Genomic DNA, 18,958 nt, shown 5'->3' on the forward strand with positions numbered 1-18,958 from the left:
CATCTGAAAAGAGGAATTCGGACCACTGGACAACAGTCCAGTTCTTCTCCTTAGCCCAGGTAAGACGCCTCTGACGTTGTCTGTGGTTCAGCAAATTCCTTGACACGTCTGTGTGTGGTGGCTCTTGATGCCTTGACCCTAGCTTCAGTCCATTCCTTGTGAAGTTCACTTAAATTCTTGAATCATTTTGCTTGACAAGCCTCATAAGGTTGTGCATCATTTTCTTCCAATTTTTTTTTCTTCCACTCAACTTTCTGTTAACATGCTTGGATACAGCACTCTGTGAAGAGCCAGCTTCTTTGGCAATGAATGTTTGTGGCTTACCCTCCTTGTGAAGGGTAGCAGTCTTCTCCATGATTGTGTAGCCAAGTGAACCAAACTGAGAGACCATTTTGAAGGCTCAGGAAACCTTTGCAGGTGTTTTGAGTTAATTAGCTGATTGGCATGTCACCATATTCTAATTTGTTGAGTTGGCGTTTTTTTTTTAAATGTGAGCCAAAATCATCACAAATAAAAGAACCAAAGACTTAAAACTACTTCAGTCTGTGTGCAATTAATTTATTTAATACAAAAGTTTCACAATTTGAGTTGAATTACTGAAATAAATAAACTTTTCCATGACATTCTAATTTATTGAGATAACCCCTATATATATATATATATATTGTTCTGTATTCATTTTTTATTTTGTTTGCATGTGCAATCATATATACACACATATATATATATATATATATATATATATATATATATATACATTTTATAATGATTTATAAAAATCTATGATATTGTGGATATTTTATATTTTAATGTGAAAATGTGTGCTTATTAGACGATGGTGTATGAATATGATCAAATAGGAGAGGAGCTCACTGAAACAGCAGGAAACAGTCCTGATATAGCTCTGGGTGAGAGAGCGTGCGTGTCACTCATATGTGTGTACAGTGAGTTGAGTAATGAGCGCGAGAGCTGCTGTCTGTCTGAGCGCCTTCTGCTACCTCTACACTACGGGCTGTAATATACAGACAGCGGAGTCATGATCTGCCGTCTTCCCCGGGACTCGTCTTCCGCTCGGAGCCGAAGCCAAGCAACATTTTGAAGCATCTGATATTGAACCAGCGGCTTTCCTTCGGGACATCGCGTTGGTCGCTTAACACAGCCGAGGAGGATCTTGCGCAGTGGCGGCGGACACTTCGGGTGATGTCGGCTGGCCGTCACTCTTGACATCGGCCTCCGCTCGCAGACGCACGCCGGAATGGGGTAGGCAAGCTCCGCGCTCACGCATCCACACAAGATCGGCGCGTACTAAACGCCGAAGCATCAGACCATCAGTTGGCTGCGTGTATCGCGGCGCGTCTGTAGCGTAGCGCTCCGGCGCTGAACTCGCAGTCACAGCAGCAGCTGTAGGGGATCCTGGAGTTAGCCTCGCCTGCTAACTGCCTCTCTTCAATGCAATGGATGCTAATGAGCTGACGATAGGCTCGGTGTAACGTCGGCCCCGTCTCCATGTGACCGTAAAAAGACACGAAAAGCCAGTAAAGACTTGTAGCTGCTGTTTACGAGTGAGTTAGGGCGTTTAGATGGTCGTTTAAAGCTCTAGATTGAGGGAAAACGAGCTAGGCAGTTACAATGTCGCGACTGATTGGCAGAAAGAGGCAGGCACTTGAAGAATGTGACGGTGAATGTGGTCGCTGCTCACCATCACGTTCATGAAGTCAGTGGAAAGAAGCGGTTGTCTGTAGTAATCCCGTCAGCATTAAAGATGGGCTTTTTACAAAAGTGTGCTGCAGCTGACCGGGCATGCGTAGGCCTACAGGACATTAGTTTCTCTTTGAAATTTGAATATTGTGCACACATTCAACAGACTTGAATGTTTGAATGTCCTTGCATCGCAACACACACACACACACACACACACACACACACATCTCAATCCAAGAGGCATTTACTGTAAACAAAGATAGCACAAGCAGAGTTTGTAAGCAAAACATTACAGGAAGTGTGTTTGGCATGTTTTAAATGATAAAATGCACTTCAGAATGAAGATTTAAGATTATTTACACGTTCTCTTTTCAAACTTTAATGGAACATGTTCTTAGTTAAATGGGAAGTTCATTTACTTAACATCATGCCGTTAGAAACCTGTATGCTTGCTTTCTTTCGTGGAACACAGAAGGAGAATTTTTGAGGAATGTACAGGTTGCTCCTTTTTCGTGAAGTGACTATGAATGGGGATTAGCTTTCAAGTTTCAAAAATTAGGCCAAAGTATCATAGAAGTGATTGATATGATATTCCAAAGTCATATTACAGCTCTGTGTGAGGAGCAGACTGAAATTTAACTCCAATGAGCTGTTAACTGCTGTGATTGAATCATTAAGTCAGTGAACTGAAATCAAGAACCGCGTTAGTCAAATTAGTGAATGAATCATTCAAACTGGTTTTCTGAAATGGATCAACAGATTGATTGAAAAGATAATTTCATTCATAAACCAGACATTTTCTCTAGGGAACTTTTGTGAACGTGCAAAGAAGAGTCAGGACAGAAGTCAATGACTACATATTTGTTCTGTTAGCTGTCATGTATGGTTTCAGGAGGCCTAGTTGTACGGGCCACTTTCATAGTTATAAAAAAAGTGGCCAGGACATGTTTCATGGAAAACTGTTTCTAAAACTGGGTTTCTAAACATTCTGCGAGGACACCTGTGTGACCTTGAGGGGAACTGACTTTAATTTTCAGTAGTTGCAAAATGATTTAGTGAAGTTTAGTTCTAGTTTAAGAGAAAACAATGTATTTTGTGTCTAATGGAGTAAATTTAAAATGTTTTTAAAGGGGCCAAGTGTTTTTTGGCATCACTGTAGCTAGCATAATTCACCTCAGTATATTATCAGATATTGTTGTGGAAAATCACATGATTGATTTATTGGCGAATCTAATCTTTCAAAGATTATATATTCTTATTTACCCTGAACTGAACTCAAGCTTTTTTGATGCTGGCATGACAACTAATGGTTTTGAAGGAATAATTCAACCATGATCAACTTTGGAGCACAGTTATTCTGCAGAATTGGACGGGCCTGTTGAGCTCCAAATATAACACTAAAACTAAGACCGGTGCACTACATTCCCATTTGCTTTCCAACTACTGTACATCCATTTACTTTCATTGTGTGGAAATGAGTGCTTGGGACGTCTGTAAAATATCTTCTGTTATATGTAGGGAACATTCCTAAAAAATAAAGGTTTCGAAAGCCCCCCCCCCATATTAAAAGAACATACTAATAATTTGAAATAACCTTGTTCCACTGTAAAGAACCTTTTGTCCAATGAAAAGATTCCATGGGTGTTAAAAGTTCTTCATGGAGCTTTATTTTTTTATAGTGAAGACGGTCATACAGGATTGGATGAGCAAGCGATCACAAAATATTCATTTTTTGGTTGAAATGTTCCTGAGTAAAATGGGTTATTTGGTGAGAAAAGTGCACTGTGGGTCTTGATTTAATCAAAGATTGTATATTGATTGGATTGTGAAAGTGGGTGCTTGATGACGTCAGCCTTGGCATAGTCACACTGGAGGGACAGTACATACAGCTCATACATACAGCGACTTGAATCTCTTCTTTGATGCACATTCTTAATTTCTAAATTTAAATACATTTTTGAGAGCATTAAGTCAAAACTGTCAGGGTGGTACAACTGTCCTGATATCATAATGAGAAATGTATTATATATTGTAATAATAAAACCTTCATATTCATCCGGAAGAAGGAGGCGGGAACCGGCGGACAATCCAAATGAAACTTTAATAATCACAAAATAAACAAAACAGCGCATCAGCCCCTCACGGACGACTGATGCGCACAGATAAAAAGCAAAACATAAACTAAAGCCCAGGCCTGGTCCTCTCTCGTCCTTCACTGTCGTCGCTCCCATTTTATATCCTTACATCTCCTATGTGGGACTTGAGACCGGTGGTGGTTCGCAGGTGTCGCTGATTTCCCAATCACTCCACCGGCCTCGCTCGTGTTCCCACATCCCTCGGCCCCGCCCTGCTCGTCACATATATATAATATATATATATATATATTTTTTTTTTTAAACAAATTTTCCTAATTATATACTTAAATTATACTTACAGTAGGGCTGGGACAACGCGTCGAAGTCATCGATGACGTCGACGCAAAAAATACGTAGACGCAAAATATGCGCATCAATTCGTCGACCTGTTTTTATTTCTCTAAAAAACGTTTGCAAAACAATTACCTTATGTGCGCTGAATATACGCGATGGCCGGTTCAACATTCTGTCCAAAGTTTTATAACCAATCCAGGGGTTTTTCTGCATTGATCTTTTTTTTGGCGGCTGTCAAAGCCTTATTTGATCGGTGAGAGACAGTGACAGGGCACGTACGAGTGAGAGACAGTGACAGGGCACGTACGAGAGAGAGCCCCGGCTGCGCGCGCACTCACAGTCTTGAAACAACACGAGCGCTTCTTGCTCTCTCTCTCCCTTGTGCATATTAATCAAAATCATTAAACACGATAGAAAAAGGGCGAAACACCAGAGTTTCACGCGCGCTCGCGCACTCACAGTCTTCAAACTACACGAGCGCTCTCTCTCTCTCTCTCTCTCTCTCTCTCTCTCTCTCTCTCTCTCTCTCTCTCTCTCCCTCGTGCATATTAACCAAAATCATTAGACACGATAGAAAAAGGGCGAAACACCAAAGTTTCACGCGCGCTCGCGCACTCACAGTCTTCAAACTACACGAGCGCTCTCTCTCTCTCTCTCTCTCTCTCTCTCTCTCTCTCTCTCTCTCTCTCTCTCTCTCGTGCATATTAACCAAAATCATTAGACACGATAGAAAAAGGGCGGAACGCCAAAGTTTCACGTGGAGCATTCTGAGATTTTTTTTTCTCCATGACAGGCTGCTGGCTCCCACTGTTAAATTATTTTTTTTTTTTTTGGAAAAGCACTCTCTGTATTAGCTTAAAGCCCTCAAGTTTACATTGGTTACTGTATTCTTTTAATTGCTCTAAACAAGTATTTTGGGTGAACTTTTTTATTGAATGCTAGACTTCAAGTTGTTGTTATTTTCATCTGAAAGAAGAACTTTTTTTCAGTAAGCTAGGCCCTATGTGTTCAGTAAGCTATGTGTTTTCAAGGCTTTAAGGTTTTATTGAATGCTATCTCTATACATGTGCAAAGTAATGCATTCTTAGTCAGTCTTTTATTTAGTAATTTTAAGAGCAATAAACATATATTGCAATATCAAGGAATTCATGTTTTTTCATTCAGATATGTAAATCAACATGTATAGTGGTTAGTAGTCAATTAATGGGGGAGATAATCGGAATCGAATCGGTCTGGAAAAATTAATCGTAAGATTAATCGATGCATCGGAAAAAAATAATCGCTAGATTAATCGTTTAAAAAATAATCGTTTATCCCAGCCCTAACTTGCATATATTTATAGTATAAGGAAAAAGTTATTTCTTTATTACTTTGTGGTTACTGCACATAAAATTTTTTAGGATTAAATTATTATTATTATTTTGAAATGGTAAACAAATAAAAGTATAGTAAAAAAACGTGATACGAATGCAACAGTATGTTTTTAGAGCTTGGCACATTATTTTTTTTTTAAAAAAAGTACTTTTTTAAATTTATTTTTGACTTTATCTTGTGTCACTGACTTTATGTGAGATGTCAAGTTTTTCATTCAACCTTTCTGTTGAATTCTACGGTGGCCTAGAGAGCTCAACGCGCTGCAAATTTGTTGGTGAACTGAAAGGTGTTTTTTTTATTATTTTTTTTACACCCTGATTGCATGATTCCTTTTATCTTTTGGATATTATTAGCCTGAATAAGCTGAATAATTACATGATTAAATGTAAAACGTTACTTAAGATGGCTAACTTTAAAATCCTCAGCTAAATATAATTTCAAGATTAATGAAAATAAATTTGCAATGGTTCATTAATTGTTTCTTAATTTGCATGTGTTGTGAAGGATTTGCAGCGCGTTTTGTTATATGCATGTGTTGTGAAGGATTTGCATTGCGTTTCGTTATATCCATGTGTTGTGAGGATTTGCAGCGCGTTTCGTTATATCCATGTGTTGTGAGGATTTGCAGCGCGTTTCGTTATATCCATGTGTTGTGATGATTTGCAAGACTTGTGTTGTCAAACTGATGAAGTTCTTCATTTGCTGGTGTTTTTTCAATTTGCATGTGTTTTTTTAAGTTGAGCTCTCTCGGCCACTGTAGAATTCCCCACAAGGGTGTATGCAAGTAAATGTGTTCCTACTCTCATTATAAACTGTCAAATCTGGATTGTACTTACTTAATGAGGGATTGTGTGTATACAGTTATTTAATTGGCATAATACACACCCAAACAGTTTCCATATAAGGGCTTTCCGCGTAACCTCTCCCGTACAGCCATTGAAAAAAACCCTGCAAACTGGTTTCGGAACACTCCCTCTATCTGTCATTGGTTAAACAATCAGATAGTCCACTCAAACCCACACCATTGATGCAGTCAATGTTGCTGTGTCAGGCTAGTTGGTGTTCTTAAACATAGTCACAGTGTTTACACATTTTTTCCAAAGGGAATCGACCTAGAAATTCAATATTTATAGTTGTCTAAGTATTTAACTGGATAAGAGTAATTATTTCAGTATTTAAAAAATTAGTTCCCTATAAATTGTGTTTGAATTTAGAAGCCTTTATGCACTGGTTTGTGTGTTACAGAAAAATGTTCTTCCTGGACACTTTTGCTGAGGAACTGAGTGTGGTTAGAGTGCACTGAGTTGACCTCAAGTTCAAACCTACAATTCACTTCTGCTTCTGTGAAAACAGTAGAGGATACTGCTCTAAGGAACTAGACTAGACTGCATTGTGATGTCACATTTTAGCCAGAAGGAACATTTATCAGAGAATGCGCTTGAATTCTCGAGATTCTGTTTGACTATGTTGTGTATAAGATACAGTGAAAGATGAATGTGGAAACGATGGGGGGGAAAGCAGGAAGTGAGATCACTGACTGACACAAGCTGGATACTAACGGAGCACCACAAACGCTAGACAGGGGCATCGGAACAACCCGAAAAGTACCCATTTAACCCATTTAATTCCATTATAATTTATATTTAATGCAATTTTATATATAATGTATAATTTAAATATAAATTACTTTTCTACTTTTTTCAATATATGTAGAGCTTTGGTATTATTAATCAATTGTGACATTCGTTCAGCTCATATGTAGAAGACAATATGTTGATAGGTGAGTGTTAATAGTATGATTTCCCTGTGCCGCAAACGCATTCATTTACCCTGCAGCCAAACCAACCTGTTGGCAGAGACTCGATTGTGCAGTGGTGCATTAAAGGGCTCATATGATGCAATTTCAAGTTTTCGTTTGTTTGAGGAGTGTTACAAGCTGTTCTTGCATGGATAAGATTCCTAAAGTTGCAAAATCTAAAGTCTCAAGCCCAAAGAGATATTCTGTATAAAAGTTAAGACTCGTCCACACCCTCCTAAAATGTCTTTTTTAAACACGCCCCCACATGTCTACATCACTGTGTGGGAAGATTTGCATAACACCGCACAAATGTTTACGCAAAGAAATAGTTTTTTTTTTTTTTTGCCACTGCCGTGACGTGGAGATGCTGTGTTCCGTTGTGAAAGCGAAACTACTTTGGTTGGTCTTCCAAAAGAGGACACAACTAGAAATCAGTGGTTAAGTTGTATTTACAACACTGTTCGAGAACAGTTTAACCCAAATATTCAGATATGTGCTGCGCATTTTATGGAGGACTGTTTCCTGATCCTGGGAGAGTAGCCTACAATAATGCCTGTGCACAAAGGCTGTTTCTATAAAGTGGGGCAGTTCCAACTTTGCAAGGACAGTCTGGTGCTTCTGGCTCACAGCCAGTAAGTATGTTTTCATATTTAAAGAATTTGCCAAATGATGATTCATACGTGATTTAGAGTTTAGGTTTAGAGTAGCGCTTGTTGTTTGTTGTTTCTCCTATCACAAACGCAGACATGGTTTTATGTTTACGCGGCGCGATACACAAGGCAACATGTAAAAAGACAGTATAAATCATTATAATCAGTAATTATGTCTCCACTGGATGCAACAAATGCCTCATTTTTTAATGGGTTTATTGTTTTTGTCTTGTCGAACAAGGACACGGCATCACATTATGGTGAGGGGCATAACATTTCTGTCACACGCTTGAGGTATTCGGCCAATCATAATGTGCTGGATAGCAGGCCAATCAGTGCACACCTCGCTTTTCAGAACATCGAGCTTTGTAAAACCGCATAAACGCATTACATTACACCAAATACAAAAAATAATGTTCTTTTTAGCATACGACCCCTTTAAGGAAACACGGTTGTGCTTCTGTGTTTACCATATTTTATGAGCTTGATGGATGTGTATTGTTTAATGTTAATGAATGAGTCAAAGGCTTAGTCTTTTCAGTCTTTATGGATTTCCTTTGTGAACTTTGGGATTGCATGAACTTTCAATGAATGGACAGAAAATAGATTCCAGTAAAAACCTCCTCACTTGTGTTTCGAAGAACTTTTCCTACCCTCAGACCATCCAAGATGTTGGTGAGTTTGTTTCTTCATCAGAACAGATTTGGAGAAATGCATCATTTACTCACCCACGGATCTTTTGCAGTGAATGGGTGCCGCAGAATGAGGGTTCAAACAGCTGATAAAAACATCACAATAATCCACAATAATCCACAATAATAAGTATGTAAGACATATTTGTTTAGAATGGTTTTGGACTTGATCTGTGCATTTTCTCTTTTTCAGACAAAGTAAAAATTTTCATTTAAGAAAGCGATGTAATAGATTGAGCTGGAAGTCACAGCTTGAAGTTTTTGCTTCAAAGCATAAAGTCTTTTGCTTCTCAAGATATTAATGTACTGGTGTCATGTGCATTACTTGATAGATTATTATGACGTTTTTATCAGCTGTTTGGACACACATTCTGACGGCACCCGATCACTGCAGAGGCTTCATTTGTGAACAAGTGATGTAATGCTACATTTGTCAAAATCTTTTATGCTGAACAAACAAAGTCATCTACATCTTGGATGGTGAATAAATATTCAGATAATTTTCATTTTCTGGTGAACTATCTGTTAAAGCATTGAAGGTATTCTTAATAAACCATTTTGACCTTTTAAAAAAAAATATATATAAATAATACTTTTTTGTAAAAATGTCTCGTATTGCTAGTTAGCATGAAAATATTAATTAAAAAATCATTTATAAGACTAAAAATACGATGAAAAAAAATGTCTATCAAACATTCATTCATATCAACTTAACTAATTTCATAAAAAAAAAGATATATATATATAAATAAATATATATATATATAAATAAATATATATATATATAAATATATATATATATATTTCAGAAAAATGAAAGAGAAAATATAGTAGTATCTTGAAAATAGAACCAGCCTGTCAATCCAGAATGAGCTAAAGTCCAGCTCCATTGATTATAATGGGGAAAGTCATGTCTGCACGTGTCCGATTTAGACGTGGTGTAAGGTTGCCGACCCATGCCCTATTCTAAAGCCACTTAATTTCCTCTGCCGCAGAACCAGAACGGACCTCTTCATGCTGGCCTGTGCAAACCTTTAACATATGGCCTCTCACCTGAGACTGCATGATGCCACACTTCAGATCACCTCTGCTAAGGGACAGTGTTTGTCCCTGTGCCACCATCTGCGTTCATGTTCTTTGAAGAGTAGGCATATTTACATCAGGAATATTAAAAACAAGAACCACTGCCGCTCTGTGTTATGTCATGTAAGCATTAACGCACCACCACAGTATCACCTGGTCATAAAAACTACGATGTTATTTTGAGGCGATGGCGTAATCCGTCTTATCACAGGTCAGGCAGGAGGAAAGTGAAATGTTTGGTCAATTGTAGATCTGTGTTTTGAGTCTATTAAAGGCAGTTTGTAGTGGGTTGGAAGGACAGTAAGATCCGATGTTTGGAACAAAGTGTTTCTTATCTGGTCAGGTGATCTGAGCTTCCAGATGAGTTACAAGTCGCAGCGCTAAGGTGAGCTATGAAAGAATAATGTGATATCGAGAAGCTGAAAACAACAGCACCCAGCTGTGAGGCTCAGAACACTCCACAGTCAACACAGCAAGCCTTTTTTTCCTTTAGTACAAACTCTTTGGCTGGATTGAGCTAGAACTTTGCCCTACATTTAAGGTGGAATGGAAATGACTCAGAGTGTGTACAAGATTCCTGTTGAGTTTGTTCCGCCAGCACAGCGGAGAGTGTGTATACTGGCTTAATTAAAAACTTAAATATTTAGCTTTATGCGCCAGTGATGAAGTGCAGTTCCTCTCATAAGAGACAATTTACTGTATTCTTTCCCCTGTTATGATGATTGTTGGCATTAATTTTGATTTACAAAGAACTGGAATTAAAAGGTGCAATGGTTAAAAGTATTGTGCACTGCAAAAAATACTTTTAATAAAAACATGGTAAAACATTCATTTCCAATCGACCATTCAGTCCTTTCAAATACCAAATTGTTTGAATCATGTAAAAACAGCTTGCGATCTACAAAATATCATTAATAATATTGAAGTGGATGGATGATGTCCAATGGAAGAGATTTGTTGACATTGGGTCAATGACGATTTTTTTCCCCTTTGGATCTATTCATTTGTATTTAAAATTCATTCAAGCTACACTCAGTGACTTAAATAAACCTCTTTAATGATAAACATAATTTTAATGGCTGAAATACTTTTTTTTTTTTCAGGCATGATCTGAAATCTCATAGCCATGTTAAAATTTTCTTTAAAAGGAAGTGTATTAAAATATTTATATATATATATATATATATATATATATAATATATAAACAGAAAATCATGTCAAAGAGAGTATCACTGCTGTCTCCTAAAATATCAGATAATTATCAGATAATTTGGCTTTTTTTTTTTTTTTTTTTGTGAAATGTTATGTAGTCTGACTCAACCATAAATTTGTAAAAAAATTTAGCTTCCCCATTAGCTAGAAATCTTTTCTTTCTTTCTTTCTTTCTTTGACACTCTTATGTGTTTCCGCGATGCAGAAAACATGGAGGGAATCGCGGAATCCAGTCATAAAAAACGGAATTTACAGTTAAACGTGGAATGGCACAGAATTTGCTACATTTTGAATGAATTAATCAAAAATAGGTCATTTCACTTACATCAAATCACGATATGGACTAATATCTGTAAATATTAAGCCGGAACAGACTATTTAAATATGAATCCTGCATGTTCTGTGTCTATGTGTTAAGCCTGGAACACACCAAGCCGATGCCGACGAACTAGCGCTGATGAAAGTCAACTGTGTTGTCGCCTCGCGTCGGAGTAAAAAGCTGTACTTGAACACACGAGAGAACTACTGCTGACTGTTAGGTAGACTGAGTGTAAATGAGTCAACTGTCTATTTCTGCAGATATATTCGTCTATATTCGTCATTCAAAAAGGGAAACTGACGCTGCCGGCTGAAGTTATACAAACCGTAAACAAAGCAGCGCGTGCTTACTGTTTTGAATATTAATCCTGCTAAACACTTTCTTTATTCCACTCCTCTCGTGTTAATATTGAAATATTCGCCAAGGAACAATCGGTTAAGATTTTATGCTGAACAGCCTCTATCTGCACCGTTTTGACTTTGCTCGCTGTTTTGCTATTATTCTCGTCCACTGACTTGTTCACTAAGCGGAACAGCCAATCAGAGTTCCCTCTTTCACTGATGGCCCGACGCTGATTCAACATGTCGAATCGGCCGAAGAAAAGCAGACGAGGACCAATTTCAGCCGACGGTGTGGAACACACTGAGGAAACTTAGTCGGCCGACGCACAAAAACTGCCCGACGGCCGACCGGCGGCTTGGTGTGTTCCAGGCTTTAATGAATGGCGCAGAAGCGCTTCTTCATTTATTTACACACTGAAGCGCGTGACGCTCGCGGTAATTTCAGCGTCTGCTGTCTCACTAAATAAGGACGTGAATACATGAACAACATCTCCAGAACTGCTCTGACAGTCACTTACTTCATGAGCATTTGACTGTTTGATTTGAGTAAAACTAGCGTCACATCACATACACAGAACTGTAAAGATACGTCGTCAACCCGTCAAAATAAAAGTCCTGTTAAAGACTATTGTTCCGCAGAATGTACATAGCCTACTACTAAAAAAAAAAAAATCAAACATTATTATTTTTTTTTAAGGTTTAATCGCACAACATTTCTTCCATGTTTTATTTTTAATAGTAAATCCCCTTTGTTTACCAAAAAGTTAAGTTAATTTTCAATAATTAAAAGATAATTAAATTAATGTTTTATGTGTTTAATGTGCATCTCAGAAAATGCTTTATTTTAAACCCCAACTGAATGGCACTTAAATGCACTTAATTCATCTGTCAACTTTCTTGTCATTGTTCACAGTACAAGTACAGACAGAGAAACAATGGGTAATAATTAAATGTTTATTTTTGATGTATGCATTGAATTCTATGCATTTAAAAAGTAAAAGTATTTGTTGTCTAAAAAAAGAAACTTAGTTGTTCATTTTAAGAGACCCAGGAGTCTTATTTTCTCTTGCATAATTAATATTGCACTTTAATTAAGCAAAAACACATTTTATCCGATTACTCGATTAACCGATGGAATTTTTGGTAGAATACTCGATTACTAAAATATTCGATAGCTACAGCCCTACTTCTAAGCATATTTAGCGTATCTAGATTCCAGAATATCATATACACTTGGCAGTTGGTTATTTTGACCATCTGAAACATCCTGGCACTGTGGCAGCGACTTTTACACAGGCAAACATTTTCTTCAGAAGATGTACAAATCTAGTTTTCACTTGCATGTCTCATTTTCCTACATCTCTCTCTCTTTTTTTTTCCTGATGAACACTAGATCTACAGAACAGAGGCTGTACCTCCATGTCTCTCTCACCATCTCCTGTCTGTTTGTGCTGCCGCTGCAGTTTGCTCTTTTTTTCCCCCTTGCTCTAGTTGGCTGATGGCCCAGAGTCAGTTGGAAAAGATACAACTCTTGACCCCCGTGCAAAGTGAGCCGAGCTCTTCCCTGTCTTTACAGAGAGAGAATGAAATCGAGAAAGAGACTGCAGAGCTCACCGAGGGCCTTGGCCTCAGTCACTGCACACACTGCTGTTCTGTGGCCATGACAGTCTGTTTATGCTTCATGTACTGCCCGCCCTCTTTCTCTCTCTCTCTCTTTCTCTCTCTCTCTCTCTCTCTCTCTCTCTCTCTCTCTGTTTTTCAGTTCTCTTGGGGGTCACATGGTATGTGTTCCAAGAAACTCTGTTCTAAGATGTGATCATTCTGTATACACCCAAACCAATGCGTAGATGTTTACCTAACACACTTTGTAGGCATTTTTGCATATGGGTAAGAAAAAGGATATCCTTACCAGGCCAATGCAGCAACACTGGCTCAACCAGTGGATCTGTTCGTCTGTCCAGTAACAAACCGGCGGGGTGTTTGGTACACTTAAGAACATTTTATGGCCAATTTTGGCAATTCCATTTGGTGGCATTATGGAAAGGGAATCCTTTACTTTAAACAGCTATAAAAATAATCAATGGATATTTTCCACACTGTTTTTCACAGAATGAACAAAATAACTAGTTATAGAAAATGTTAATTTACATGCACTAATATACATAAAATTATATTATTACTTATGCACATTTAAAAAAATATATATTTTATATGATGCAAATTATGTGCAAAGTGTAATGCACATTGATGATGCAAAGAAATGGTTGAATCAGATCTTAAAGCAGACTTAAAAATACGCACATTATGCAATTACACAGTATTTATGAAATTTAGTCACCAAATAAAAAGCATATTAAAGTCATTGTGATATTAACATTCTTGCATAATTTTCTATTTTTGGTACATTTTATCTTGCTGATTGTAATTACTTTGGAAATATAATGTAAATACTTATCTTGCTGTATTTGCAAAAAAAAGAAAAAAAAAATTAGACCTCCTTTTTCTTTTTTGATTTGTAAATGCCAATCATGTTTATTACAACATGATTACGATTTGTTTGCATTTGCAAATATCCTGGCTTGAGGCGCACATATCCAACTGATTCTCGGATACTGGAAGAGAAGCTTTCGGTAATTATAGATAATTACCAAATTGGCTTTTGAGAAAAGTAATCACCTGACGCTGAATAAGAAGTTTGAAAGTGATTATAATTTGTCGTGAGTAGTTGTTGATCATGTTATTTATCAAAGCTGTTCAGCAGGGTGTCTCGGATGTTCAGTACACACTTTGAGTCTCCTCGAAGGGCAGAAGCTTTCTTTATACAAGTACGCGAATGCAGATGTGACTCTAGTGTTTGGTCTATGTATTGCAAGTACTGTTTTCTCCTACTTCCTCCCTAATAGTTTAAATGGATAGCTCATCTGAAAGTTAATATTTGCAAAAAGTTTACCCACTCTCAGGTCATCCAAGATTTATAGGATTTGTTTTTCTTGATTTGGAGAAATTCCATCACTTGCTCACAAACAGATCCTCTGCGGTGAATGGGTGCCATCAGAATGGGAGTTCAAACAGCTGATAAAAACATCACAATAATCCACAAGTAATTCACATGACTCCATCAATTAACTTTTTAACTACACGTTTGTAATAAACAAATCCATCATTAAGAAATTAATTTAACTTCAGACTTTTCCTTCTGGCTTATGAGTTATAAGTCCTCTATCCATAATATGGCTTTCACCAGTGAAAACGTAGCCTGAATCAGGAGAGAAATATGTACAGATCAGGCAAAAACAGGTCTAAAGAAATATTTTGGTGGATTTTGATGTGAGATGACAACAGAGGATGGAATTTTTCACTGAAGGAAGCATTTTTATGAATTATGAACTGGAATTTTTGCCAGAAGTGACATTTCAAAGTTAAAACACCTTTATGATGGATTTGTTTCTTATGAAAAAAAACAAACAAAGCACACAGCTTTTCACTTCACAAGACATTTATTGATGGATTGTAGTGGTGTGGAATGGATTTCTTGTGGATTATTTTGATGTTTTTTTTATTAGATGTTTGGTCTCTCACTCTGACGGCACCCATTCACTGCAGAAAATCCATTGGTGAGCAAGTGATGTAGTGCTTAATTTATCAAAATCTGTCCCAATGAAGAAACAAACTAATCTTGGATGACCTGAGGATGAGCCAATTTTTAGCAGATTTTCACTTTTAGATGAACTATTTCATTAATGTGACTGAGTGTGCCGTGTTGTATAAATATTTCAATGTAAGACATCATATATCACCCTTTTTATTTATTCATGTGCCACCACATTACAAATGTTTAAATGTAACAAATAAATCTTATTACCCAACAGTTTCTTCCTTCTTCTTTTTGGACAGATATTTGACTTTGACATGAAAATTTAGCATGTGGCCAAAGGGCATGTGTGGAGCTGGCCTGTAGGGCTGGGCGATATCGCATGCGATTGTCACACGCATTTCGTCAGTAAAGCCGGTTCCCTGATTAGTGGTAAATCGCCATCACCTGCTTTCAAATAGAGCGGCATTTAATAGACAGAGCTGTAGATCACTGACAAGCAATGCAATATTGCGTTCATTATCGAAGGCAATTCATCTGCGATAATGAACGTTATATTGCGTAGCTTTTATTAAATAATATTTTATTTTATTTTAAAGGGATAGTTTACCTCCCAAAGTGTTGTCATTAATTACCCTCATGTAATTCCAAACCCGAAAGACCTTTGTTAATCTTCGGAACACAAATGAAAATATTTTTGATGAAATCTGAGAGCTCTCTGAACCAGCATAGACAGCAATGGAACTACCTGTACCACGTTCAAGGCCCAGAAACATATTAAGGACATCAATATTTAATCCATGTGACATCAGTGGTTTAACCATGATTTGTTAAAGCTACGAGAATACTTTTTGTGTGCAAAGAAAACGAACACAATGACTTTATTTAACAATTTCTTCTCTTCCGTGTCAGTCTTTGACACGCATTGACGAGAGTACCACGATGCATGCATGTGCATTCATCTACTTGAAACAAGGCATGTTGTGTGGTACTGTCATGAACGAAGATGAAAGAAAGTCTTACAGGTTTGGAACGACATGAAGGGTGAGTAATTAATGACAGAATTAACATTTTTGGGAGTACTATCCCTTTAAATCCTTGACCACAAATGATTGGAAAAGTCATTGGAATTCGAAACCGTATCTGTATCATCAAGACCATTTTAACAAGAAATCATGCAGATTCGATTTTTGGATGGCTTTCTGTGACGCATCAGCTTCGGACAGTGAAATATTCCAGAGAAAATTAGATCAGTGTGAATGAGCGAGCTGTTGACGCATACAGCCTGCAGTTAGCGTCCTAAAGTCTCAGCGCTCCCAAAATGCACCAAGCCAGTCTGAGTCATTTCTGATTTCTGATAAAGTCACACACACTTTAACCTGCAATCCTGGCGAGTCCCTGTAGCTGCTGTCTTGCACTTATGACAGTTGCACTCTTGTAACCTTTTGGTCTACACAAAACTGCACTGCACTCACTCCCATGACAACAGGCGACTGGAAAACAAACGGCCTGTTGCAGCGGAGGAACAATGGACTGACTGAAGACGGCAGGCACACAGCTGGACAGAGAGAGAAAGTTACTAGACAGACACTCGGGTGACAGTGGGAAGTTTCTAGGTAAACCCTCTATTGTGATGAAAACAGCATTTTACAATCTTACCCTTTTTTACTAAATGCCAGACTGGGAGAGTTCAGTGCCATTATTATCCATATTTACTCCTCTGCTAGTTATGCAACATTAATTTTTAAGGCCTACGTGGACAAAAGCGTTTATTTAATACGTTATGTTCAAATATGAGTGATTCTGTTGAAAAAGCACTCAATCCAGTAAGCTAACCCCGTTTTGTGGCTGACAGGCTGCAAACTGCCTGCAAATCAAGCATCCGAGCAAGGCTTTGTCCCGCCTCCAATAACAGTCTTTCCTAGAATGGGTGAATGACGTCATGCAAAATTCGACCCCGCTGTCAAATCACAGAAATGTGTCAAATCTTATCCCCATTGGGCCCTAAAACATTTCCAGTGGCTGTTTTGTTGGAGAATATGGTTTTACAGTACAATGAATGGTAGCAGAGTGGATTTAAAACTTCCTCTGGCATGTTTAGCCAATCCTAAATGCAAATATCACTTTATTTTAGATAATTATATTCTGTTGTTGATTCTTCATCTAATTTCTTATCTCTTAATTGCAAACACTGAAACTAAATTTATGGATTGGTCACAATGGTAATTAAGACAACTACATGTCTACCCATCCAATATTCGATTAATAAAGTCAACTAGTTTAGCTGTTCGCTCAATATTAATTGCACAAAATTGCACAATTTAAGAAAAAACATTGTATGATAATATATATTTATTTATTTGCCCTTTTAGAGGAATTTTTTTTTGTTTTTTGCATATACCTACTAAATGGTCATCATTTACTCTACCTCATGTTTTTCCAATTGTTTCCATTTATTTCTTCTAGTAGAATGCAAAGGAGAAATAAAAAAAGGGCTTGTTGCTTTTTTCATTCAATTATAATCAATATGAAATGGTTTACAGAGCTTGTTTAAATAATTCATTTTATTTTTTTGAAATTGTTCACAGATTTTCACGTTTCATTCACGTTTTTATTTTATTTTGTCTTACTGACATTGCATTGTTGAATCTAACAGAAACTAGACTGGTTTTACAGTAAAATTACTATTCAAATACAAAACATATTTGAAAAAGCAAAATTAACCTTAGGCCTATCCTCAAGTCTCTATGGTATTTTGGTTTCTAGGTATGCTACTGCAATTTCTTTGTCCCTTAAAAAAAGTGCAAGTCTTCTTACTCCTCTCGAAAGGCCATATGATTGGGAATTTTAATACTTAGTTAAGCATTTGATGAACCCCAAACCCTAAGCATGAGCAATAGTTATTGTAACGCTCGCCTCAGCAAGCCCCGCCAACAAGTCCTTTGTGTATCATTTATAGAGCTGTCAAACATAATTGATGCTCAGTCAAATGTCAAATGCGATCCTACAGGCAGAATGAATAATGAGTTTGAACATGGTTTAAAACGTGTTTAATGGCTCCCTCTTCACACACTTTATAGGGAATGAGCGGAACACATAGCGAGACAGAAATAGAGAGCGACGGGGAGGGGGAAGTGTTTAGACGGTGTGAAGTAGTCCCTGCTGCAGTGGAAGAGAAGAAATTAAGGAAAGTGAGAAAGTGTGTTAGTCACCGTTTGTGTGTGTGAGAGAGTGGCCATATTAGTCAGACATGGAATGAAAGCATGTTTGACTCGGGTGGTTTCAGCTGACGTGTGGGAAATTGGGTTTCGGCTCGGCAGGTTTCATGTTCAAACAAGACACAATCCCAACTTCTAACAATTATGCCTCTCAGTCTTTCCCTCGTTGTGATGAGTAGCTGTTCTGGCGAACGCTGAGTCATCATTTGTAATCTGGGTGTGGGGCCATATTTTATACGGTAGTGCCATTAGCATGTTCAATCCTGAGAAATTCGGGTCGGTTCCACAAGAATCAAAGTGAAGATCATCATTTACTCTCACTCATTTTCTTCTAATTCAGTTGTTTAAATTTTCAACAAGGTTCCACTTGTTTATATTAATTTTATCTGTAGAATACAAAAGGAGCCATTTTGAAAAATGTGCTGGTCACTTTTTAATTAAATTAATACGAAAGCACCATAAATATCACTCAAGTTTCTTTGCGCATAATATTTAAATTATATATTTCTTCTGAAGCTGTAAGATAACTTTATGTAAGAAACATGCCAA

At 37.4% G+C, this 18,958-nt stretch overlaps 1 protein-coding gene across 2 annotated transcripts in view; it reads left to right on the plus strand.

The window, feature by feature from the left end:
• Positions 1-949: 949 nt before the first annotated feature.
• Positions 950-18,958, plus strand: part of LOC132101270 (B-cell CLL/lymphoma 9-like protein) — a 46,067-nt gene continuing 28,058 nt past the window's right edge. For both annotated transcript variants that reach the window (XM_059506084.1, XM_059506085.1), the window contains exon 1: positions 950-1,260. The gene's annotated coding sequence lies outside the window, so the exon portion shown is untranslated. The remainder of the gene's footprint in view (positions 1,261-18,958) is intronic.

This window comes from Carassius carassius, chromosome 23, assembly GCF_963082965.1.
Source record: "Carassius carassius chromosome 23, fCarCar2.1, whole genome shotgun sequence".
In the NCBI taxonomy this organism is placed as follows: Eukaryota; Metazoa; Chordata; class Actinopteri; order Cypriniformes; family Cyprinidae; genus Carassius; species Carassius carassius.